Below are 26,911 nucleotides of genomic sequence, written 5' to 3'. Positions count from 1 at the left end.
ATTTTTTTTTTTTGTCTATAGCACCGACATCCTCTGTAGCCATATACTGAGCACAAAACAGACAATAGTGTGTAGCACAGTTACGGTACATAGTATTTCGGCACACAGTACAAAAAAAAAAAAATCAAGCAACACAAGTACAAAATACATACATAGTTGGTGTGTGTTTATTAATGTACAGAAGAGACTTGATTAACAAGTGGAGGACCCTTCCCTTGCAGGCTTACAACCTGGAGGGTAGCGGGGTGGAGACACTAGGGGAAAGAATACAGGGGCCTAGTGAAGCAGTGAGCCTCAACATCTTGCTATGACAAATTATAAGCTTTTCTGAAAAGGTACGGTTGAAGGTTTACAGCCTTGGAGCATGACAGACAAACTGTGGGATTTAACTCTAAAGCAGAGGTGACACTTGTAAGAAGTCCTGGATGTGAGAGGGAAAGGAAGTGACCAAGCTAGAGGACAGAATGGTTTAATGGGAGGAGAGTAGGGTGTTGCAGCAATCGAGGCACAAATGGTTAGGACATGCAACATTTTAGTAGCCCCTTGTATAAGGAAGGGGTAAAAAAAAATTAAGATGAAAGTAGCAAGAGGATCATTCACTAACCTGATATAATGCATTTTAGGTGTACCTTCTCGCTATGTAAAGCTGAAGAAATACTTCTGTTTAAAAAAAGGCAAAATTATATTTGACAGAGCTTTTTTAGTGGAAGGTTTTTTAGGTTCCTTTACACCTCTTGTACAATCCTAGTGGTTCTGGTTCACCATGACTTAAAGAGGAACTTAACCGAAAGATAGTAGGAGAAGGAAAAAAAATAATCAAGATATTTCAAAGTGAGAAGTTAAAAAAATAGAAGATCAAAAAATGATTGATACTCGCTGTGTAATTTGTTCATGTGAGCCTGCAGGCCAGAGTCTTTATTGCTGGCACTGGCAGCTCTTTACTGCTGGAAGTATGAAAAAAACAGCAACAACTGCCCTTATCTATAAACACACGCGCACACGCGCACACACGCACACACACACACACATGCACACGCACACAGATACACACACTCTCTCACACACACACACACACACACTCTCTCTCACACTCACACACTCTGTCTCACACACACATTCTCTCACACTCACACACTCTCACACACACACACACACACACACACACACACACACACACACACACACACGCGCACACACACACAGAGACACACACACACACACACACACACACACTCTCACACACACACACGAGCGCGCGCACACACGCGCGTGCTCACACACGCACGCACACACACACACACACGGCGATAGTGCTTACTTGACAGCTGACAACAGCCATTATCTCCCACAATGCAGGAAACTGTCATGGCCATGGCAATGAACTCACACCGTGGGAAGGGCTTCACAGATATCCCAGCTGATCTATCTAAGAAAAGGTAAAGATTTCTCAGGGTAAAGGGTGTATCGGCTACTGATTGGTATAAAGCTCAATTTTGCATTAAAGTTCCTCTTACCACACCTCCGATAGGGTGCTCTCATGATTTAATTCAATATAGGCATGGTGTGAAGACTACACTTCTACTATTATTATGGTATACTAGCTGCATCAGTTGTATTCATAGCAAAATGAAGGTCCTACTTGCTCAGCTTAGATTATTTTTTTTTTGCAGTATATACACCAATCCATGTGCTTTGAGTCTTATCAGAGAAAAGCGCTTTACACATTTTATTGTTCTGTTGTTATGATTTTTACCCTTGGGCAAGACAATGAAAACATTAGAAATGGTGCTTCTGTTGTTCTTTTATGTGGGTCAGTATTAGTAGATTTTATTGAAGTAATATTTGTTTCCTTGGAATCCCAGTCCACTCTGTACTAGTGGTATATGTTCCTCCTGTTATATTACCTAAAGGTTCAGAGGGTAGATCTGCTTGTAAGCCTGCTAAACAATATCAGGGGAGCAATATCTACCTGATATCAATCACTAACTGTCTGATGCAGTATGAACCTACCATGTTTGGCAGTACAGCTATGTGAGGCTCTAAGCTAATTATCTGAGGTAAAACTTAGCACTGTGGATGGAGGCACATGTCTGTCAGGTTTCTAGAAACACTTATGGGGGCTCATTTAATAAGGCTACAAACAGTGGAGATACTTTTGTACCTTTTAGCCCTGTATTGATGTTGGAGAGTCAACTGAAGCAAATCAAAGCTCCTTAAAATGTGTGACTTCAATCAGGGCTGCCTCTAGACATTTTGTCACTCCAGGTGAGAAAACCTGTGCTTCCCCCCACACCCGTGGTGCCCCTCCCCCGATGAAAATAATCGTAATGCGGCAGTATTCACCAGAAAATAATCATAATGCGGAATCGGTTTACAAGAAAATAATCGTAATTCGGCAACGTTTCCCCATAAAATACACATATTGCAGAAGTGTTTCACCAGAAAATAATCTCGATGCGGTAATGTTTCGCTAGAAAATAATCATAATGCAGCAACGTTTCCCCTGAAAATACACGTATTGCGGAAGCATTTCACTAGAAAATAATTCTAATGCGGCAATGTTTCACCAGAAAATAATCAGAATGTGGCAGCGTTTCACCAGAAAATAATCATAATGCGACAGTGTTTCACCAGAAAATAATCGAAATGCATCAGCATTTCACCTCAAAATAATCGTAATGTGGCGGCGTTTCACACAAAAAAAAACAATCATAATGTGGCAGCGTTTCACCAGAAAATAATAGTAATGTGGCAGCATTTCACCAGAAAATACACTTTTTGCGGCAGCGTTTCAGGAAATTATGCATGTAGGCTCATCTTTTTTGTCCCTCCCCCTTCATATATACTGTCTGTATATAGCTATAATGACCCTAGTGCTAGTGAGGCTGAGGCACCTCTAAAGAAAAACATTTACTTACCTGACAGAAGAATCCTCTCCAGGCCTTTGGTGTGTAGCTACCAGATGATCTTCAGTGCAGCAAGTCCTGCTGCACAACTCCCGTGCTGCCAGGAGGAGCAGGGCTATGGGAAAATGGCACCTAAAGCCTTGCACTGGAGAGACAAATAGTCTCCAGTGCAGGGCTTTGGACGCCATTTTCCAGTTGCCCTAATCTGCCTGTCAGAAACCACCGACTCCTGCAGGCTGGAGGTGAGCTGTGGGCTGCGTCTATTAGATGCCACAAGCCAGTTCACCACCTGGGGGGACACACAATCTGGCGGGGGGATGGCTGCAGTCCCCCTCCACCCCCTTCCCCCATACAGCGTTCCAGGGTGCACCAGGCGCCACTGACTTCAATACAACAAAGTACCCTAGCAGAAACCGAAAGGCCCTCCTACTAAAAAGCAATGCTTAGTGTGGTGTTTGTCTTAAACTGAAGGTATTTGCGATAATTCAGCTTTAAGTGTGTAACTGTGGTTACCTACAATGCATCACTGCAGAATATGCAAATTATGTCTTTATGCCCTTGAAGCCAGGCTTATATCCAGAACCTCTGGTGTATAGCAAACCTGTAGCTAATACATTTTACAGAGACAGTTGGGATATGGCTCTGTAAAATGTATTAGCATTAATGAACTGCTTGCTATACACCAGCAGTTCTGGATGTGTCTAGCTTCAGAGGCATAAAGAAATAATCTGCATATTCAGCAGTGGTGCATTGTGGTTAACCACAGTTACACACCTAAAGCTGAACTATCGCAAATACCTTCTGTTTTAAGACAGCAAACCACACCATTCAATACAACAGGAATTTCCCTAGAGGTTGTTGATAAATCAAACTAATATAGGCATCTGGAATCTAAGTGTGTGTTGGAATTTTGTACAAGTAACTTGCTAGCTAGTCTCCAACAGACTAAGAATAGACTAGCTGGATGAGGATTCCCACAACTCTACTTGATAGGAAGGATCAACCTTCTAAAAATCAAAATCTTACCCAGTTTGTTCTGAATCTTTCACAATGCCCCAATCTAAATACTCTTAGCTAAATTCTACTCTGTTGAATACATTTTTTATTCTCATCCAAATTCTACTCATTTGAATATTGTACTGAACAATAAAGTTCATAGATTTAGCCAAAAGAAACTTCAGAGAAATTGGACTAAGGAAGGGCTGACATTCACAAATCTGTTTCAATATTTTTAGTTTGTAACTGCACACTTGTGGTTTAAGTTAGATAAATGTAACTATCGTTGAAGTCACTTACATTGGTTCCCATGAGGTACTACATTAGCTGTTGTATACACAGTACACAAAGACCCAATATCCACTTACTATCAGCATGAAGGTGGTTATTAAAGCTATCACCAGGGGAATAACAATATACCCTGCAAGGCATGCAGCTGCAGGGGGGCCCAGAAGCCACAGAAGACCCCTTGGGGGAGAAGTTTATTTTCCCTGTCCTAAGAGACTGACAGCTAATGCCTAGTACACACCATACAATTTTCTGTAAGATTTGCCTGCCAGATAGATAATTTCCAACATGTTGGAAATTATCTAACTAACCATCTATCTGCCTAGCAATTAAGCATTGTTCTACTCAGCAGGAGATAACCAGAAGACAATGCACTAGAGATAATGACCAGTTTCCACCAGTACTTTACAGAAAATAATCTAATTACAGAAAATCTTACAGAAAATCTAACAGAAAAATCTAACAGAAAATTGTATGGTGTGTACTAGGCATAAGGGCATGGAGAGAAAAAAACTTTCTGCTCTCTGCACAATTGTTCAAATGACTGCATCTGCTCAGCCACTGATAAAGAATCATACAAAGTTTTGCAAACAAGAATTGTAGACTGTCCCTATTCAGTGTTCAGTAGGTTCTCGTGTACAATGCCCGGTCCCCAACCTCTCCAGCCCCTCCCCAAGTGCTGTGTACTGTAGCTATGCAGCCAGCGGAGTCCATAGAGCCAGTTCTTGCCCACCAGAGATAAACAGAGTGAGTGTAATCAGAAGCTGAGGCTGGGAGCACACTTGTCTGTCTGTTTTCTGTATGCATCTTGTACACCATGTGCATCTGTATGTGTGAAAACATGCACATTTTATCACAGAAGCTAATGTAATTGATAGAGAAAATGCATGCAGTGCAGTACTTGTTGTCTGTTTTTATCTGCATAGGGTAAACACATTCAAGTGTGCACTAGCAAATCAAACAACGTTGGTTCTCAGTGTACCTGTGCAAAAATCAGTGATTTTCATTGAAAGTTTCACAGGGAGGGGGGGGGGGGCAGTGATGTCTAGTTCTGCCTCTGACTATCATTGAAGAAAATATCATCCAATGTTCCCTTTTGATCCAGATCTGTATCATGCTTCAAGGAGACATTTAAAGTTTGGAAAGCTTGCAAGCAAACTATGTACAGTTGGTCATTAAAAGTATTACCTGAATCAAAATGTGCTGGTTTGTGTTTGGTAGAGAACATAAGTTATCCAGCAAATAGTTTTAATAACTTTTAAGCATCAAAACGAACTGGTTGATGTTGGCTTCAAAGGAATTTTATTGATAAGATGTGAAATATCAACTAGGAGAAAACTTAGGAGAAAAAGTGAATTGGGTTGGGCGCATAAAATTCTACATGCACTGCACCCTTTCTTTACATTAGTCTTAAAAATCTCCAGACAAAACCAAATGCTGAATATTATAGGAAACGAGAGATGCATGGAAGGCATCAGAGGGCCATATGCATTACAAACGGTTTATCTATGAATATTACTCAAACACATTTGCATACATGATCTTGTAATTTAGGTTCAGCAAAACTACAAAATCAATAGGCTTTTATTTTTCAGCTGATGACTTTAGCGGCATCTTGGGAAACACAGGTCATCTCATTTATGATGATAACCTTGCTTGCATTATTAGAATGATTACTTCAGTATTACAGCATAATTGCAACAAGAAAAGGTCTCTGCATACAGTGTTTAGATGTATTTGTTTAGAGCAATGCATTCATGCTGGGCACGCCATTAAGCTATTTTAAATGTAATTACTAACAGGAAGGAAAGATTAGTTTATAATGCAAGGCAATCACCAGTCCATTTAGATGACCAAACACTTGAGAAATTTCAACAGCGAGATGGCCTTAGAAAAACAACATACTAAAAAGAAGTACTTTTCACAAGGTTAGTGCTGCTAGAACTACTTAAAACGTACTATCAATCTATTTTTACTCAAAAGACAGCAAGCAATGGGCAGCGCTCACAGGCTGCAAGTGAAGTGAAAGCTCCAGAGATATGCCCAGCCCCTTGGGGCTAAATACATACCTTGAATACAAATCAGATGCAAATTATGTGCTAACACTAATCTAAATTCTAAAATTTGAATGCAAGCTGACACCCCTGGAGGCAGCTAGCCTGAAGTATACTTAAGTTTTGTACAGCAGAAGGAAATGGCAGCGCTTCCAAACTGACGCTGCACCTGAATTGACTACCTGCACAAGTATGCAGAGCTCGACTAACGGGCAGGTTACACACCTTGCATTCAAAACAGGTACAGTAAAGGGGGCGTTAGCTTCAGCATAAGTTGTGCACAAATTATCCCTAATAGACTCTCCTACGGCGGTGACGTGCCCCAACAGGAGAGAAACTAACCACTAATCTAGCAGTGAAACATATAAAAAAGTGAAACATGCTTCACTTTTTTATATGTTTCACTGCTAGATTAGTGGTTAGTTTCTCTCCTGTTGGGGCACGTCACCGCCGTAGGAGAGTCTATTAGGGATAATTTGTGCACAACTTATGCTGAAGCTAACGCCCCCTTTACTGTACCTGTTTTGAATGCAAGGTGTGTAACCTGCCTGTTAGTCGAGCTCTGCATACTTGTGCAGGTAGTCAATTCAGGTGCAGCGTCTGTTTGGAAGCGCTGCCATTTCCTTCTGCTGTACAATCTATTTTTACTATTGTAATTATTGTGTATGTATGTAGAGCTGACATCTTCTGCAGCACTTTACAGAGTATAGTCATATCCCTAATGGCCCCTCAGGCCCCATCCACACTTACAAAACGCAAAACGCTAGCGTTTTTGCTAGTGTTTTGCTCTAGCGTTTTGCTCTGGCGTTTTTTGGCGATTACCGCCCAAAAAAATCACCATTCACACCTGGCGATTTTTTAGCGATTGCGTTTTGCGCTTCTATAGCACTAAAACGCGATCGCCGGGAAATCGCCTGAAAATGGTACAGGCTACGCGTTTGCGTTTAGCATTTTTGGGCGATTTGCGGCGATTAGCGCAAATCACCCAAATGAAAATGGGCCCATAGACTTTTATTAACCTAGCGCTTTGAAAAGCGCTAACGTTTGAGTGTTTTGCCGAAATCACCGGAAAAACGCTCAAGTGTGAATGGGCCCTCAGAGGAGTGCACATACTAATTGTTACCAATGTTGCTTTAACCCTTTTCTTTTTAAGCAATTCCCGATTTCCCACCCAGCACTTACTTTTTTATCAGCTGTGTGTGTGGAGGGGAGGGGGGTGTTACGTGGATGATATCTGTGTGCTGTGATGGGGGAGCCGCTGTGCTCTCTACCTCTTTGTACTTTTCAGAAGGGGTACGTAGATGCTGATCGAGTGCTCTAGTTCTACCTGGTTGTGCACGAGTGCACAAGTGCTTTCCTCTGCTGGGCTTGCTCCCATGGTTTAATTAGTATAGAGCACAAGTGTCGTAACTCTTGTCCTCAAGGTCCATATCTTTGCCGGTGTTTAGGATGGAGTGAGAAATGTAGATATGTGTTCTGCTTAATGCTCTGCACACCGAGCCGCTTTTTCAGCGTGGATTCGCTTGGTCAATGTATCTCAATGGGGTGGTTCACACCAGAGCAGGAGGCGTTTTGCAGAAAAGAAAAATGCCGGGGTGAGGCATTTTTTGGATTGCGGGTGCGTTTCTGCCTCAATGTTAAGTATAGGAAAAACGCAAACCGCTCTAAAAAACGCCTGTTCAGAGCGGTTTTGCCGGCGTTTTTGTTACAGAAGCTGTTCAGTAACAGCTTTACTGTAACAATATATGAAATCTTCTATACTTCTATACTGAAATCCGCTGCAGCAATCCGCAAAACGCTAGCAAAACGCCATAGAAAAATAACAAAAAGCGTTTCAAAATCTGCTAGCATTTTGCGGATCTGCTAGCGGTTTTTGGTGTGCACCAGGCCTCAATTACATCAATTAATTTGAGCTGTGCCAAAAATGTGTTAGGAGCTCAGCCCTTGAGGACTGGAGTCTGATATCTCCGGTATAGAGAAATCCAGCACTGGATTGGTAGGCTGGAGAAACTTCTCAATGCAGAAGCTTCCCAATAATGAGGTAAGTAACTTTTATAACCACTAATAAAGTACAGTATATCTTTTTTATACTTTCTTTACTCCTCAGGATTTTTCTTGTTTGTTTTTGCTGTTCGGAATGTGGAAAGTATCCAAGCTAAAGCATTTCCTGAGATTGTTTCAAAACTCCTCCATGAGCAATAATGCAAATTGTTTGGATTGTTGATTTTCTCCATTTAACTGTTTTCTTGGGTTAGTGATAGGGTCACAATATCGTACATATAAAAATGACAGAATTGCAGTTAAGAATCACTGTCTCCATCTTCCTGACACTAAACTGCGATAAGCAGGCAGGAAGATCTGAAAAATAAAATATATATTTAAAAAGGATTGAAATTGTACATCTAAAATTTATTGCGCTTTTACAAATGTGCTTAAAGGTGCTGCGGAAGTTAGACAGGCAAAAATGGCACAGGAAATTTGGACGCACCATGTGCTGTCATAGGCTGTAATGTGAATTACGGCTATAGTGACACTCAGACAGTAATTTGGGCTCTGTTAAGAGACGGTGCCCAAATTACTTTAAAAACAGCGTAATTCGGCCACCAGTAATAGCAAGATGTCTTCCTGTTCAATTACCGTAGTGCTGAAAGGAACTTATATTGCAAAGATGCATGTGTACAGGTAAGTAGAAGAGTGCGCTGGTCTGGTACTGTGAAAGATTGCATCCTGCTAAGTCTCTGGGTTACAACTAGCAGCTGCTAACTTCTCAGTTTAAACCAGAGACTTTTTGCCTAACTATTTTAAAAGGTATTTCCTCATTATTATTGTGTATTAATATAATGCTGACATCTTCAGATTTTTCATTGCATTTAAAGTCATGTCAGTAGCTGTCCCTCAAAAACAAGAATGAGAAGAAATGAAGAGCTCACAATCTAATCCCTACCATAGTCAATCACTGTCCTATGTTCCTACTGAAGTCTGGGGCCATTTTTGAGGGGAGCTAATTAACCTATCTATATGTTTTGGGGGGATGTGGGAGGAAACCAGAGTTCCATAAGAAACCAACACAAACACTGGGAGAACATTTAAACTCCATGCAGATAATGTAATGGCCAAGATTTGAATCAGAACCCTAGTGTAACGTAGTTAAAAGTGCTATTCACCACTACACCACCATTTTCATTGTTCCTATTTGCACAGAAATTGTAGCTTCCCCAAGACCAAAGCAAACGTGGGCTGAGATCTAAATGTACATAGTTCATTTGAACCAATCATTGTTATAGCACTAGTATTACATTTATTCTAAATTAGCTGACACTAGATGGATAAATGTACATTAACACATTTCCGCTATGAGCAGTTGGTAGAGTTTCATTGCCTGAGGCTATTATTTTTGATCATCTTGTCTGAAAATCCAACATTCTTCGAGTTCCTTTAGGCCGGATCGGTGTTGCTATTTCCAAAGCGGGGTTCTTCCTGTTCTCCCTTTCCCTCCCCTCTTCATAGAGACAGTGAGCATTTCTTCAGCTGCCACTCAAAATTATTCAAAATGATTTTAACAGTCTTTTTGGGTGACACTTACAGAGCATCTATATGAGCGTTTAGTGTCCCAGAGTAACAACATCAGAGATAATACTGTGAAATGTCTAACATTCTACATGAAGAAGACTATTATTAAAATACTGGGGTAGTGTGAAGCAATCCCTGACTGACTGAGTTGACTGACTACGACCATCCCGGTCGTAGTCAGTCAACTTTGCTACGCTGGAACTACGCATAGTTTTACGCAATCACGCTTCACTAAACTACGGCTTCAAAATCAAATATTCGCTTCAGATGCATTTAGTAGACTACGCATTAAAATACGCAATTACGCGTAGTGCGAAGCGTAGTGTATGCGGATGCTTATGCCCGCATGTAGAAAATTTTACGCATTTATTTCTCTTTAATTGCTTATATCGGGAACTCTTCTATGCGTATATCCCCCTTTCCAACGCGTAAATTTGTAAGCATACAATCGCACACGAAAAATTAGACACGAGTAACGCATTCGTAGTTCACTACGCAATACACATGTTAACTACGCATAGTGGGTGTAAGCTACACGTAGAGGTACTTCGCTACGCATAAATTCGTAAGCGTAGTTTTGAAACTTCACCTACGAACTACGATGCGTAGATGCGAACTACAATGCGTAGATGTGAACTACGATGCATAAATTCGCACTGGCGTAGTTTCTGCTCATCCCTGGTGTGAAGTTTAATGAATAGGACACCTGACGCAAGCAGTAAAATAATTCTGCTAAGTCATATACGATGTCAGACTGATAGACAATTACTTCATCTGAACTATCATATCTCTCTAGACAATGTAACTTGCAACTTCATGTACAAGTGAAGCACCCAAGGGAGACCGCTCTATGAATTAAGAACAGAACTGAGTTAACGATCCTAGATATAACACTTTGGTGCATAAAAATCCCATCATCACAGTTCCATTACATTTAATGGTGATGATGTAAGTATGCTTTCTAAGCCTACATTTGTAACTTTACTTTCTACACCAATAAAACAAGGTGGTCTGTTTAAAACATGTAATTTATGAACTTAAAAAGGATCTATAGTGTCTCATCCCAAGCAAATAATATAGTTGGATGTTTTCAGTGTATATATGTTACGGCCAGAACCCGAAGTCTGGCCACTTTGGGTTCTTGCCGGTCAAAACGCGAAGTGGCCGTGCACCTGTGGCCAATGTTAGAAATAATTTTTGAAATTTAGAAATAAAAAGATTCCTGTAACAGTCATACATTTTGTGGCCGTCTTGCTGAGGCCAAATGTATCCAACGGAGGTTAATTTAATTAATTCCTCTGGCAGCAATGTCATAGATGAAGCCGCCTCTTCGGCTCTACCTCCTCTCTTCCCCCTGCCCCTCTCCTAGGCAAGTTATGGCAGCCGGGGAACACGCCTGTCCCAGATCATTCGTAACGGCAGGGAAGTAGAGCGGGAAGGCAGCAGACATTGCTTCTGCCAGCACCCGCTCTGCAGGAATGAACAGCAGGATTCCCTGCCACTACGAACGACCCTGGGGGACATGTGTGTCCCCGGCTGCCATAACTTGCATAGGAGAGGGGCAGGGGGAGGAGAGGAGGTAGAGCCGAAGAGCCGGCTTCATCTATGACATTGCTGCAAGAGGAATTCATTAAATTAACCTCCGTTGGATACATTTGGCCTCAGCAAGACGGCCACAAAATGCATGACTGTTACGGGAATCTTTTTATTTCTAACATTGGCCGCAGGTGCACGGCCACTTTGCGTTTTGGCCAGCCAGAACCCGAAGTGGACAGACTTTGGGTTCTGGCCGTAACATATATATCATTTCTAGGCAGTGGATTTGTAGTGATATCAGATACTTTTCCTGCCATAAGCATGTTCTGATCAGAGTAATGAGAGGGACCAGATCTGAAAAAAATGACAGTGACTATGTAAGTGGGAGTTCTGCAGAGAATTGTCAATCTTTTTATAGGATTTAAAAATAGTAATACTTTTTTTTTTATTCTAAAAAGAGTTATAAGGTTGTGTTACTCTTTGACTACAAGATAAGAACGCATTTGACCTTTGCTCCCATCAGACTGTTTAAAGTTCTTAAAGAGACTCCATAACAAAAATTGCATCCTGTTTTTTATCATCCTACAAGTTCCAAAAGCTATTCTAATGTGTTCTGGCTTACTGCAGCACGTTCTACTATCACCATCTCTGTAATAAATCAACTTATCTTTCTCTTGTCAGACTTGTCGGCCTGTGTCTGGAAGGCTGCCAAGTTCTTCAGTGTTGTGGTTCTGTGATGCATCTCCCCCCTCCAGGCCCCTCTCTGCACACTGCCTGTGTATTATTTAGATTAGGGCAGCTTCTCTCTTCTCTCTTATATTTACAAGCTGGATAAATCCTCCTCTGAGCTGGCTGGGCTTTCACATACTGAGGAATTACATACAGGCAGAGCTGTCTGCACTCTGCAGGAAGAAACAGCCTGACACTTCAGTGGAAGATAGCTGCAGGGGGAAAGAAACACAGAAATGATCTCTTGAGATTCAAAAGGAAGGGTGTATACAGCCTGCTTGTGTATGAATGTATTTTCTATGTGTGGATATACTGTACATCAACCTACTTCCTGTTTTGGTGGCCATTTTGTTTGTTTATAAACAAACTTTTAAAAACTGTTTTTAACCACTTTTAATGCGGTGAGGAGCGGCGAAATTGTGACAGAGGGTAATAGGAGATGTCCCCTAACGCACTGGCATGTTTACTTTTGTGCGATTTTAACAATACAGATTCTCTTTAAATACAATTTTCCACTGAAGCAGGTGGGCAAAGCCATTGACTATAGCACTGCTGAGAACTTGTAATTGGACAAAAGGGCAGCTGCAGACCTATCTGCCCCAGTCTACCACACTTCTGTTACATTTGCAAAACTGTCAATAAGTAGAAGCTGAAGAGAACATGCTAGGGACTAAGATTCTGCAAGCCTTGTACTTACAGCAAGGCATAGACCATAATTTCAAAGGCTACAGCAGTGAAGTAGCAGAGCAGTAAAGAGCCTGTGAGATCAATGAACATGGGCTGTTTTTTTTTGTAATTGCCGGCTGTTAGGTGTCAATAGCCTGCAATCCTCACCTGGTCCTATGAGATCATGTTAAGAACATTATGATATAAATGAATGTAGGTTTTCCAAGTGCCTGCAATTGCATTACTGCTATTTTACTAACCTTTTAAAGATTATCTGTTATGACACATGTAAATATTTTGCAACTTAAAGGAGTACTATTGATTGAAACGACTTTTTTTTAATACTCTATATTAGTGTACACATTACCACTAGTGCTAGGGGCACTTTATTTATTCACCCAGGTCTCTCTCTCACTATCCCTGCTTAAAAATTCATTTCTCACACAGCTCATAGTAGTTTGGGTCACCCTGAGCTGCTTGGTTACTCTGTCACACAGCTCACAAATATATTTCACTGTGTCACTCACAGCATGCAGGAGACATGAGGAGAAATAGGCTGATCTGAGGTGGTAACAGGTAACTAAATGAGCTGCAATATTGCTGGAATATAACTAGCTATTGTGTTTACACTCAGACTGCTTGCCTGGCTGTCTGCTTGAGGTGATACACTCCAGGCTGCATCCACTTTACAAGCTGCTGAGAGGGGCAGATCACTGTTTACAATTAGCATTATTAGTATCTTTATCAGTCAAGAGAAGCAAAGATAATAAACACACATTGCTAGAATCTTTAACCCCTTACCACCATATCAACAAGATTCTTTCAGCAAGGTGATAATTAAACTATAAACTGAGGAGTTGATAGCAACTCCCCTGTGCAGACATGGTCTAGCCCTCTGGGAGCAGTCAGTATTAGATACATTTTGTATCCAACACTGACGCCAAAACTGACGGATGATTTTACAGCTGAGAGGAACAGCTGTGTGAGGAATCAAATTGCTTCTAGTACTTGCCCTGATGTGTGCTACAACATACAGCATTTAAAAATAAATGCATACATCGATAGTATTCCTTTAATAGCTTTAATAGCAGAAACTTTTGAAAATAATCAATCTTTTGAAAAGTTTGTTAGATCACACAGACTTTCTACTCCTCTTCAGCTTTTTTTGCTTGTAAGTGCTTTTATGTTCTTCTCCATTGAGCAATGATAAAATCAGTACAAATGAATTGCATTCCTGCCACAGGGGGTTGACAAACACCATGTCCCCCATTATTTATATAATCAATGCCAATAACAGAATTTAATGGACACATTCTATTTCTTAATTATACCGTATGGCTCATATGCAATTAACTTTTTCTCCTGAGTTTTATTCTGGGAGAGAATTTTTCATATTTCCTTTAAAATAACTTTTCAGCACTTTGTAATTGAAAAAGTATCAAAAAGTAGTCACAAAAGTACTATCAAAAAGATTTTGAGTATTTTCTTGCTAGAGTGCAAAGGCAAATTATAGCACTATTACTATCCCTCAGGTGATACTGCCAGGCCAAGGCTGTCCAGACAAGTCAGACTAGCAACGACACATACAGTTGCTATGCAGTGGGGATGGAGTGGCACATGTTGCGGCACACTTTGCAACTGAAAAAGTACCAAAAAGTAGGTGTAAAAGTACTGTCACTCAATGATACTCAATTTCTTGTTTGCTGGTGGTTTAAAAAGAGCATTATATTGACAAAGTCTGAAAACTCAAGAGAAAAAGTTAAAGGACTTTTGATATGGAAGAACTTTGCTGATGTGTCATTTCTTGAATATGATTCAATAGCTAAGGACTAGGGTGCAAGTATTTGTGAGTCTGACACCTTTCAAGGTTAAAGGGTTCAACATTTAGACTTAGCATCAAAAAGAAAAAAAAGACTGTTGGATCAGGCACTGCAGTTAATTCTGTTTTAATAGTGTTGTCAGTGTGAAAAAAATCACCACTTGTAAAATTTCTTGCATTCAAAATGGCAGGTACAAAAAGTCATGTGCAAACAAATTGTGCATTAAACAACTGCATGAGGAGACTGTCCTACCATATCAGACGGTGGTCGGTGCAGCACAAAAACAGTAGCCTAACAGCCGTTTCGCACGGCAGTGCTTCTTCCGAGGCCAGTGGATCAGCCGCGGAAGAAGCACAGCCGTGCGAAATGGCCGTTAGGCTACCGTTTTTGCCCTGCACCCACCACTGCCACCCTCTGATATGGTAGGACATTCTCCTCATGCAGTTGTTTAATGCACAATTTGTTTGCACAGTACTTTTTGTACCTGCCATTTTGAATGCAAGAAATTTTTATACAAGTGGTGATTTTTTTCACACTGAAAATACTATTGAAACAGAATTAACTGCAGTGCCTGATCCAACAGTCTTTTTTTCTTTTTGATGCTGATCCTTAAAGCTTTATTTCGCTAATTAATCATGAGCACGCAGTGTCTGTAATATTGTCAAGGTGGCGTTTTAAAATCTGTCGATCCTCACCCCCAGTGATATGGCTGTGAATCCCGGAGTGCCGGCAGCCATTCACTTCCAGATTTGATCAAAATTTAGACTTAGCCAATGGGTTTTACGCTACTTTCAAGTTCTCTGGAAGTTTGTCAAAGACAAAATCATTGACTTATTGATGGCCCTTTGGGCTATGAGAATTCTTTGTAGGTTTTTGATTAGTAGGTTACAAGGTCACTGTGCTTCCTGTGGAACATTGATGGCAACTGGTACTGAAAAAGCACATGCAGAAAAAGTTGCCATGATTATGAGCTTCATAATCATAAACAGATCAGCTCTTGTGAGAGCTTCTACAAATACCACATGCTATTTATTTATGGTTTACAGAAAATGTTTTACATAATATATTTAAAATTGAAGTCCAGCCCTAACTGTCTGTGTTTTGGATAAAGAAAGGAGGAGTTAGAGCACCTGCTCATTTTTTAATGTCAATCTGTGTCCTTGTTTGGGGAGATTCCCTGATTTCTGGTACTTTGTAACCCTGTGACTGACACAGGAAATTGAGAAGAAGCTTCTCAGTAGGGATGGCAATGCTTAGGAGAACTAATGGAGAAGCATATTTGATCAGTTTGATCAGCTGATAGATGTGTAAGGCTCTGATTTGCTGGTCATGGTCATGTAATAAACCAGGAAGTCATCACAGCAAATCAGAATCTTACAAATTTATCAGCCGATCAAACTGATCACATGCTTCTCCATGAGTTCTCCTAAGAAATGCCATCCCTACTTCACAGTGTGGGCACAGCCATTCAGCCAATAGTAAAAATCTCACTTAATTTCATGTACTTTTATAGCCTTTTAGATGTAGTGCGCTATATCCGCACATTTCCTCTGGAGATGTTGTGCCCAGATTCCACAGTTCCTGATGACCCCATCAGTGGGATATCTCAAGAGCTGGAACTATGAGAGAAATAAAAACCAAGAAGACATTCCAATTTCTCCCACTCTATTCAAAATTTAAAGTCCAAAAATTAATTTGCAAGGGCTAGTGCTGTAAGTACATCACTGCCCTGTCTAACCTGCCAAAACAACTGGTTCTGATGGCGCTGTTCTACATAGATAACAGACAAAATGTCATTGACAAGGTCGATTATTATCTAATGACCCTTTAAAGTTTTAGCTAATAGCCAAGACATGGATAATAATGGCAGAAGATACTGGATACAATTAAATGTTTTTCACCACAAATCCTGCATGTGTATTCATCGTGCATGCAGAATAAAACCAATGTCAGGGAATCCTTTGAAATAGATATTTAGTTCATAAGTAGAGAATGTTTTAATTTGTAATCACTAATTTGATGTTCTGTGAATAATTGTGACACTAACTGTTAGGTGAGCTCAGATGGACAAAGAATCCAGCTCGCTCACATCATTATTTTGTTAGGTTCACTTCCTTCAATAATTATCACAGTGAGCATTCTGCAGATTTGAGTGAACTGGTGACATTGGAAACAAACTCTATTATCTTTTGCTTTTATATCAGGATTAACACCAATTACCTTAGTACCTGTATGCTAAAATAGTTCTGACTAAACTAACAGGCCAATTCTATAACACAGAGCAAAAAAGCAGGCTCTAATACATAATGCAGTACACAGAAAACAGAAAATGATCTATGTATAAGTAAAAAAAAAATGTGTACATTGATAGAAACACTGCCACATGGATGATCACCTTGCACTTTTTTTTTTAAATGTTATCCAAACTATAGAGCTGGTGGTACAGGATTTTTAAAAGACAACAGAAGTAAGAGGTATATGGAGATGGACATATTTATTTACTTTTGAACAATACTAGTTGCCTGGCATCCTGCTGATTTTTCATGCATTAGTAGGGTCTGAATCACTCACATGAAACAAGCATGCTGCAAATGCAGTCAAACTGAAGTCAAACATCCGATTGGCATGCTATTTCAGGGTCTGTGACTAAGGGTGTTGGAGGTAGAGGATTAGGGGAACAGCCAAGGAATTTGCATTGTTTAAAAGGAAATAAATATGGAAGCCTCCACATCCCTCTCACTTCAGGTGTCTTTTAAGGAACTGCATACATGTTTCCAGGTGTGCACCACCTCAGAATTTTGAATAATTAACCATTTCAGCCTGCGGGTATTTTTCACCTTATGGACGAGAGGAATTTTCCCATTTCAGCGCTCCTCCCATTCATTCCCCAATAACTTTATCACTACTTGTCACAAATAAATGATCTATGCCTTGTTCTTTCCACCACCAATTAGGCTTTCTTTGGGTGTTACATTATGCTAAGAATTATTTTATTCTAAATGCATTGTAACGGGAACAATTAAGAAAAAAATGGATATCATTATTTCTCAGTTTTCGGCCATTATAGTTTTAAAATACTACATGCTACCCTAATTAAAATCCACACATTTTATTTGCCCATTTGTCCTGGTTATTGCAACGTTAAAATTATATTCCTAGTATAATTTATGGTGACAATATTTTATTTGGAAATAAAGGTACATTTTTTCAGTTTTACATCTATCGCTAATTTTTAGCCCATACATTTATAATAATATGCCTTCTTGACATACATATTATTATATATTTGTTCCCTAAAGTCAGTAGATGTCATTTTACATTTGCATTTACATTTTTCAGCCCTAACACTGCTCTGTCATTTTTAAACAAACCAAAAACGTACCTTCTTAAAACAGAAGGCATTTGCGATTATTCAGATTGGAGTGAGAATATGATGTCTACCATCATCCCTTGTTGTCCCTGTAAGCTAACCACACCTCCAGAACCAGTGGAATGCAATGATGTGTCAGCTTGGTAATTGTACAGAGCCACAATAATCCAACATGCATACAGTTTTGGATTGGTTGATCCTCATCCTCATCAGAGTATGGCATGGATTAATGTGGCTCTATAGCAGGGATGTCAAACAAGTCCTTTGAGGGCCGAGGTCCCCACACATTTTTGACACAGCTCAAATTAATTGGTGGGTCTGAATCAGGAAAGGTGTGGTCCATCAGGTAGAACACATTCCTCTGATTCTCCGTCCATCCTAAACACTGGCATGGATCTGGCCCTCCAGGCCTGGATTTCGATACCTGTGCTCTATGGGGTAGGACTTGAAACACCCAGAGTTACAGACTACCCAACAAGCTTATGGTGAACCAGAACTCCTTGGAGTGTGTAAGGGGCTACAAGTCCTATAAGTAGTGATGAGCAAAAATTTTACATAATTGTTATTTTGCATTGTAATTCCCAATGCGAGGTCGTAATGCAACATTTTGGGTAAAATCATTTAATCATCATTTTAATCAATTAATTTTGTTTGTAAATGTAATCAGGAACTGTAATTTTTCAATTTCCTGTAATTTTCACTGAATTTTGTGCTGAAAAATAATGGTATGTATGCTAAAGGGAATAGTGGGAATGAGGCAAAAAATATTTTTTCAAAAAGACTGTGTAGTTTTTGAGACTATCACATTTTTAAATGCAAAGAAAAAAATGTTTTTTAAACTGTAATTTTAGTTTTAATTAATTTAATTAATTTTAATAATAGAGTTTAGAAAACGCTTTTCCTTTGCAATTTTAATATCGATTTTCACCCAAAACTACGAGGTCTTTTTGCAAGAACTATTTTTTGTTCCCACCCTTTCCCTTAACATACTATACGTTGTTCCCAATTTTGGTAACAATAGCATGTATGGGGGATTTGCTATTGACCACTAAAGTCGGCACACAATTACATGAAAATTACACAAAATTATGAATGCATTACAAGAAATCAACCGAATGTCCAAATCATAATAACGTAAAGCCATAATTGAGAAAAATTCATGAAATTTTGCGTAACTGTAATTAGCAGATACTATCATCACTAGACAGAAGTCCTGTAAACAGATCTACCGGCCATTGGTTCCTGCTAAAGGATGATGGGACAACATGGCTGCTACCTGATGCCCACTTCCTGGGATTCCCTTTGTCTTTGGGCACCCAGCTTTGTTTCCCAACTTCATGCAACTGTGTGCACTTGCCCTTCACATAGCTTTGCTGGTCCATAGCATAAGCCCATGTTGCTTGATCCACACCTCCTACCACTATTTGTCTTGCAGAAATATAATAAAAAGTAGCAGCGCCAATCGCCCTTGTTACTTTGTCACTGGAGAAAAATAATATATATTGCCTTATAAAAATGTTGTGATTTAAAGAAATATTTTTTTTAGCAGCAATAACAGAGTGACAAAGAACACTGCAAGCAATGTCATAGTGTCACTTTGTAATTGGAGAGAATCCGCTGAAAAATGGAAGGCAAGTGTGTAGTTTAGTTTTTCTAAAATTACAGTAAGAACAACTCCAAGGTCAGTATGTTTTTCTAAACACTACAAAGAACGTAATCGTTTTAGCAAGGTTCGAAAACAATCTGTAAAATCTAGCAGCCCAACTTCATGTCTGGTTTAAAACAGCAGAACTGTAGTTGAAAAAGTATCACAGCAGTCCAAATAAACAAACTGCAATGATACAATGGCAGTGGATATAAAACAAAATGGCGAAAATAAACATTGTCTAAACAATTTCTAAGTCTAATATGGTTTGAATGCAGTGTAATAAGTCTCAGACAACAATAACATGGCGGAACGGAATGTTGATTTAATTTATACAGGTTTGCAGCATGTGTCACGGGTCTTTAGCAGTCCTCTCTCCTGGTATAGTATGATTGAAATGCAGATTGCAGAATCAACACACTGCAGTTACATGATGACAGTGGATGCTGAATGAATCCATACAGATCTGCAATAGTCAGTCCCTTCCTGCGTACAGTTATAGTACATGATGACGAGTCCATGCAAAAAGGGCATCGGGGAAAAAGGGCGCGTGGTGTAAACGATACGCGGTAATAGCGTTTATAACAATATTGTGTTGTATTTCGTTTACAATAATGTTTTACAAATTGAAAACCTTTAATAATGTCTATGAAATCGCTAATTGTGTAAACCATAATCTTCCCTGTTTTGAAAGTGAGACTTATAATTACATTTGTTAAAAAATGATAATATATGTATACTCGTTATAAATGTATAATATTGTGTACAGCCTTCACTTATCATTTCTTCATGTAATAAAATCTGAAAATATTGTTTATAACAATGAAAAAAAATATAAGTATGTTCGTAATAACTGTAGTAAAACATTAGTAAATATTACTAACATTTTACTACAACTAAACCTAACCCTACTCTCACACTGAACCCTCCCTCTACCTATCCCTAACCCTTAGACCCCCCTGGTGGTGCCTAACCCTAAGTCCCCCCTGGTGGTGCCTATCCCTAAGACCCCCCTGGAGGTGTCTATCCCTAAGACCACCTGGTGGTGCCTAACCCTAAGACCCCCCTGGGGGTTCCTAACCCTAAACCCCCCTTGGTGGTGCCTAACCCTAAATCTCCCCTGGTGGTGCCTAACCCTAAGACCCCCCCTTAGTGATCGCTTTATTGTGTGGATAATAATGTTTTACAAATAATGACTGTAAAAAATATATTACAATTTACTTACTGATCACTTTATTATGTGGATAATAATGTTTTACAAACAGTAAGTGATACAATTTTAAATAACATTTTAGTTAAATACTATAGATAGTTCAGTTACAACTCAGTACTGTGAACAGGCCCATAGAATTATATGGGCAGTGAGCTGACATGTAGAATTATTCTGCAACGCATTTGAGCACTGTGAACAATGCTTTAGGCTGTGTGCACACATAACATAAGGTGAAAGGCTGCGTTTTATATCATGTTTTATGTTAAAGAGGAACACCAGCCTAAACAAACATACTGTCATTAAGTTACATTAGTTATGTTAATTAAAATAGATAGGTAATATAATCTCTTACCCACACTGTTTTAAAAGAACAGGCAAATGTTTGATTTCATGATATCAGCCATCTTTTTGGTTGAAAGGAGGTGACAGGGAGCATGAGACACAGTTCCAACTGTCCTGTGTCCTGAGCACCTCTCCCAGTTGCTAGGCAACATGAATAACAACATAGGAAATCCTGTCATGCTCTGCACAGCATCAGGGAATAAAAGCCTGGGCTTTTTTTCTTTGATGGGTGGAGCTTAGGTAAAAATGCAGCTAAAAATGATGCTTTGGTAAGAAAAACAAAGTTCTGATGCTGTGAAACTGTTAAAGAAACACCAAGCCTTTTCAGTTCTGCTGAGTAGATTTTTAGTCCGGAGGTTCACTTTAAGGTTGTGTGTTTTTTTGTGCGTTTGCGAAGCGTTTTTCATGCGTTTTGTGTGCATTTTAATGCGTTTGCGGTTTGCATATACAAAAAGTATATGCGTTTTGTATGCGTTTTGTATGCGTTTTCATGCGTTTTTAAATTTTCATTTATGCAAATCACTAGGAAGACAACAGGAAGCAGAAATACAGCAAAACACAATTTTTTGGGAAAAAACGCATATAAAAACACATGGCAAACACATTAAAAATGCATACCATTGCGTTTTCATTGACTTTCATTATGTGTGTTGTTTGATGCATCTATGAACATTATGCAACAAAACCAGCGTTTTTAAAAATGCAGGTTTGAAAACGCATATGTGTTTTTTATATGTGTTTTTTCCTGCGGCCCATAGACTTCCATTAGTGGCAAAAATGCAACGTTTTGCGCAATGCTAGTGTTTCTGCTATGTGTGCACCCAGCCTTACACAAATATAAACAGTAAGATTAGTCAATACAGATCCTTTTTGCAGCTGCAGATTAAACCCCTTTCGTCTCAAATGGTACCCTTGAAATGTATGCAATGGCCGGTGAGTGAACAGCTTTTCACTTAATTCTGTATGTAGTCTATTTATTTATGTATTCATACATGGTGATAATATCCATTCTTAACTGCTTCCGGACCAGCACGGTTGAAATCATCATCCTGCTTGTGACTGTGCGGCTCTGACAGGATGTAGATTTCAACAATCGTCCCCACGCGGTCCTGCTGCTGCTCTGTCCTCACCGCAACCCACTCACCCAACCTGCGGAGATGCAAGAGCGGCGTGACCGGCGGATCATTGCTGTGATTCGGATTCGGCGGTAAACGTTTCTAATACCAGCCTCAATACCACTTATAAATAGTAAAGGACTTAAGGTGGCCATACACTGGTCGATTTGCCATCAGATCGATCCAACATATAGATCCCTCTCTGATCTAATCTGATCAGAGAGGGATCATATGGCTGCCTATACTGCCAAACAGATTGTGAATCGATTTCAGCATGACACTGATCACAATCTGTGGAGCTGCCGCCGCCGCCCTCATACATTACCTGATCCGGCTGGCGCGAGTCCCCCGGTCTCCGCTGTCTTCTTCTCTGCGCTCGGCTCCAGCTTCACTGAACTTCCTGTCCGGGGAAGTTTAAACAGTAGAGGGAGCTCTACTGTTTAAACTTCCTGCCGGGACAGGAAGAAGTGAAGCCTGCCGGACTCCATTGAAATATCCTATATAATAAAACCCTAACTGTAACAGCATCCTCCTGTCCGTGTGTGTGTTTTTTTGCTACTGCGCATGTGCACAGCACGGACAGCCGTTGGGACAGTAGGCCAGGGAGGCGGGCGGACGGATGAGCGTGCGCGGGCGGCAGACGGGTACGGGTAGAATACCTGCTTTTATGGTATTTTTCCCGGTATCAGCATCAGAAACTCTTCCTATATCTATATATTGCTGTATATTGATATGTAGCCCCTCCCTCCCTCTGATGCTAAGCCTAGGCTGTTTAGCCATGTGGAATTCTCCTCATCGAGCATTATGGAAATCAGGGATTATTTTTACTAGCATCAAAATTCTCAGAAACAAACATTCTGGGGAGCTGCACCTGACAGGACTAAAGATATTGCCATCTGTGATAAATTTCAGAATGTTAATCAGGTAGAGGAAAGACTTTACAATGGGCAGACACTGACTAAATTTCTAAGATTATATGAATATTGTAAAAAAATAAGAAATTATATTCATTAAAGTTCATCTTTAAACCTACAGGTCTATAGTCACTAGCTTTGACCTCTTTATAAATATTGGTACCTCATTTCCTGTATGACTGGCACCCTGCCAGATACTTTTAATGCTAGCATTATTCTTATTAAATGAACTTATTTTTTTTGTAGACAGGATGTGATTAAGCGGAGCTTTCTAAAGTGAATTAAGCTTTTACGATCTTAAAAGTAATGATACAGGAATGGCATAATACATTTCTAATGTAGTTCACTTTTATTGCTTATAACATATGTCTGGTAATACAAATTTGATGGAGAAGCACTGAAGCATACTTCAGTACATTGTTAATTTTAATGTCCGCTCATGATTTGTGGAAAATAGATATATGATAATAGTTAATTTCTTTAGTCGATAATTACATGCATGTAACCATTATTTGGAAAGCCGTTGTCTGTAACACTGATCCCGTTCTTCTGTCCTATTTATCATCACTGAGAGCTATGAATATCTCTCAAATTATCTCTATGGTGCAAGGAAGAACTAGTGTCAGTTTAACATAGCTTCTTCAGGAAACTTCTGGAATTCTAAAAATACAATAGTTCCTACATATGACTTGGATGACTGGAGTGAACTCAGGTTTATTGTCCTGAACGTCACTTAAAGAGAACACGAGGTGGGGATCGTAAAAAAGAAATCTATACACAGAGGCTGGGTCTGGCTATAGTGCCCAGCCTCTGTTGCTAGTTGAATCCCCCCTAAGTGCCCCCTGCGCTCCGCTCTCCCCCTAAATCACGGCCGCGCTCTCGGGCAATGTTTACCTTACTAATGTCGCTCACACTTTTTCCCCCGCCTCCTGCAGAGCGCCGGTCCCCGCCCGAGTCCCTTCCCTCCAATCAGCGGCGAGGGAAGGGACGTGGGCGGAGACCGGCGCTCTGCAGGAGGCGTGGGAGCGCCGTGAGTGACACTAGTGAGGTAAATACAGCCCGCTGCGACACGCTGCGTGTCGCCAGCGCGGCTGTAATTTATGGGGGTGAGCGGAGCGCAGGGGAGACTTAGCGGGGATTCAACTAGCAACAGAGGCTGGGCACTATAGCCAGACCCAGCCTCTGTGTATAGATTTCTTTGTACGATCCCCACCTCGGGTTCTCTTTAAACTGATATTCTCATTTTGTTGATTAAATATCAAATTCCCTTGCTACAGGTCTATCCATTAAAAGGAACATTGCAAACCTTGACCTATATTCAATTCACTACTTGTTCTCCCAAGTTTTCTTCAAGATCATTTTTCATCTTCTGTTTAAAATAACTTTTCAACACTCTGCAATTGAAAAATTACCAAAAAGTAGGTGGAAATGTACTGTCAAAATTATTTGTATTTTTATCTTCTTACTGGTGGCTTAAAATGCATTTTATTGACAAAATTTGAAAATATTACCTAAGCGAAATCTTAGGAGAAAAGGTGAATTGAATAAGAGCCATTATTTCAGATTTTTTACTTTTCTTGTATCTTCAGAGAAAGCTACAGTCTTTCCACAGTCTTAGCAAAGATACAATAGCTAGCATGCTGATTACTGCAGGTGATTTATCATCCTGAGTTGCTATGCTTTCTGCTTTGTGCATAGAGGAATATGGGAGTTACTAAGTGTTAATGAGAAAGACATATATTAGACAAAACACAACAAAATACTTAAAGAAAAGCTGAAGTGAGAAGGATATGGAGATTGCCTGCCTTTTCTGCTGATCCTCTGCCTCTAATATTTTTAGTCACATACCCTGAACAAGCATGCAGATCAGATGTTTATGTTAAAAATCTGACTAAATTGGCTGAATGCTTTTATCAGGTGTGTGATTCAGACACTACTGATGTCAGAATAATCAGCAGGATTGCCAGGCAACTAGTATTGTGCAAAATGAAATAAATATAGCAACCTCCATATCCCTCTCATTTCAGGATCACTTTAAAGCGGACCTGAACTCAGAACGTCCTCTATGCTCTAACAGATAAGCAACAGCATAATAACCATTTGTTTGTTACAGATGCTGATACAAATCCTCAAATAAATCCGCACTGTTTCTACTTCCTGATTCATGGGAACAGACATATTGTTAACCTCCTGTGCTTTCAAATGAGCTTATCTGCCATCTCTGCCATGGCAGTCATATGACACAGTGGAGAGATCAAATTTATGATTAGACACAAATGAGGGGGAATTAAACAGGCTAAACTCTCTAAATACATACAGGGTGCATTTCTCTATGTTTTCCTTCTGTCCTATGCAAGAGTTCAGGTCCACTTTAATCTGTGACTTAGGTGTGACCCAGATGAGACAGTTAGGGAAGCTTCTTTCAACTGTACTGGACCTATTACTGTGTCAAAAAGTGCTGTAGTAAAAAGCAAGAGGGCAGTGTTGGACACTGTTATTTAACCCCCTTCCGACCGCCTAACGGTGGGAGGGTGCAGCCCCAGGACTAGCTAACGCTGAAAAGCGTCAAGTCCTGGGGTGGGGCTTTACAAAGAATTGCACATGCTGATGTGCACGCATTCCCGCTTGACTGATGGAGCTCGAGCATCATCACTTTACCAGGGGTGATCGTCGCTAGCAGACAGATGGTGAAACCGCCGTCTATATACATTGTACAGCGCTGTGATCTACTGCTGCGCTGTACTGGGGACACTCGGCTGATGCCTATGAGAGAGGATCGCTGTGGTTGGCTGGCGGGCGGAGGGAGAGGGAAAAAAATAAATATAAAAAATGACCATTTTATAAAAAAAATACAAATAAATTAATTTAAAAAAAATAAACGTGACACCAGCGATCAGAGCCCACCAACCGAAAGCTCTGTTGGTGGGCAGAAAAGGGGGGGGGGGTGATTCACTTGTGTGCTAAGTTGTATGGCTCTGCAGCAAGCTATTAAAGCTGCAGAGCGCTAAATTGTAAAAAATAGCCTGGTCACTAGGAGGGTGTAAGCCTATGGTCCTGAAGTGGTTAAGCTAATCCCATGTCGGGCCTTGGTCCCCATTCAGTAAACGTTTCCTCTAAGGTTTCTCTCATGGAGTGTTTTCTCATCATATTGACAAATTATCCTTTTAACATCCTGCAAGTAAGAAAGTACTAAAAACTAGGTAAGAAAAGCAATATCAATTTAAATATATTTAAGATTTAAAGACAAGATAAATTGGGACAACATGTCAACATGAATACTTTTTGTAAAAGACAGACAGAAATGGCTCTTAAAATTTGGGTGCACCATGTGCCTCCATTGGCCGTAATGTGAATTGCGGCTATAGTGGTGCTCAGACAATAATTTAAGTGCCATCAAAAAACGGAGTCCAAATTACTATAAAAACAGCATAATTCGGCCGCCAGTAAAAGCTGGAAGCCGAATGACGTATTTCCTCCATCTGGCTGTATGTAATTGCAACTGAACAACATTTGTGGCTAGTAGCAGTTCAGCCATCCATGGAAAAGAGGCCTTAGAGTGACACTGATCTGTCATGCATATGCAGCGTACACTAAAGGTGCATTCACACTAAGGCCTTTTGCTGTGTTGTTACATGTGAATGCACTAATGTATCATTGGGGGGCTTGTTCATATCTCTGCATAATAGGTCACATTATCCAAACATACTACTTATAGTGCATTTCTGCATAATGTGTGCACTAACTTGC

General features: G+C 40.1%; 1 protein-coding gene across 2 annotated transcripts in view; it reads right to left on the bottom strand.

The window, feature by feature from the left end:
- Positions 1–26,911, bottom strand: part of KCNMB2 (potassium calcium-activated channel subfamily M regulatory beta subunit 2) — a 632,563-nt gene that overhangs the window by 280,362 nt on the left and 325,290 nt on the right. Inside the window, exon 1 of one of the 2 annotated variants that reach the window (XM_068281053.1) lies at positions 21,146–21,218. The exons of the other annotated variant lie outside the window; for it this stretch is intronic. The gene's annotated coding sequence lies outside the window, so the exon portion shown is untranslated. Of the gene's footprint in view, positions 1–21,145; positions 21,219–26,911 lie in introns of those variants that run through there. 2 annotated transcript variants of the gene reach the window in all.

The sequence above is a fragment of the Hyperolius riggenbachi genome, chromosome 4 (assembly GCF_040937935.1).
Source record: "Hyperolius riggenbachi isolate aHypRig1 chromosome 4, aHypRig1.pri, whole genome shotgun sequence".
Taxonomy (NCBI): domain Eukaryota; kingdom Metazoa; phylum Chordata; class Amphibia; order Anura; family Hyperoliidae; genus Hyperolius; species Hyperolius riggenbachi.
This window is presented reverse-complemented; position numbering and strand designations above follow the sequence as displayed.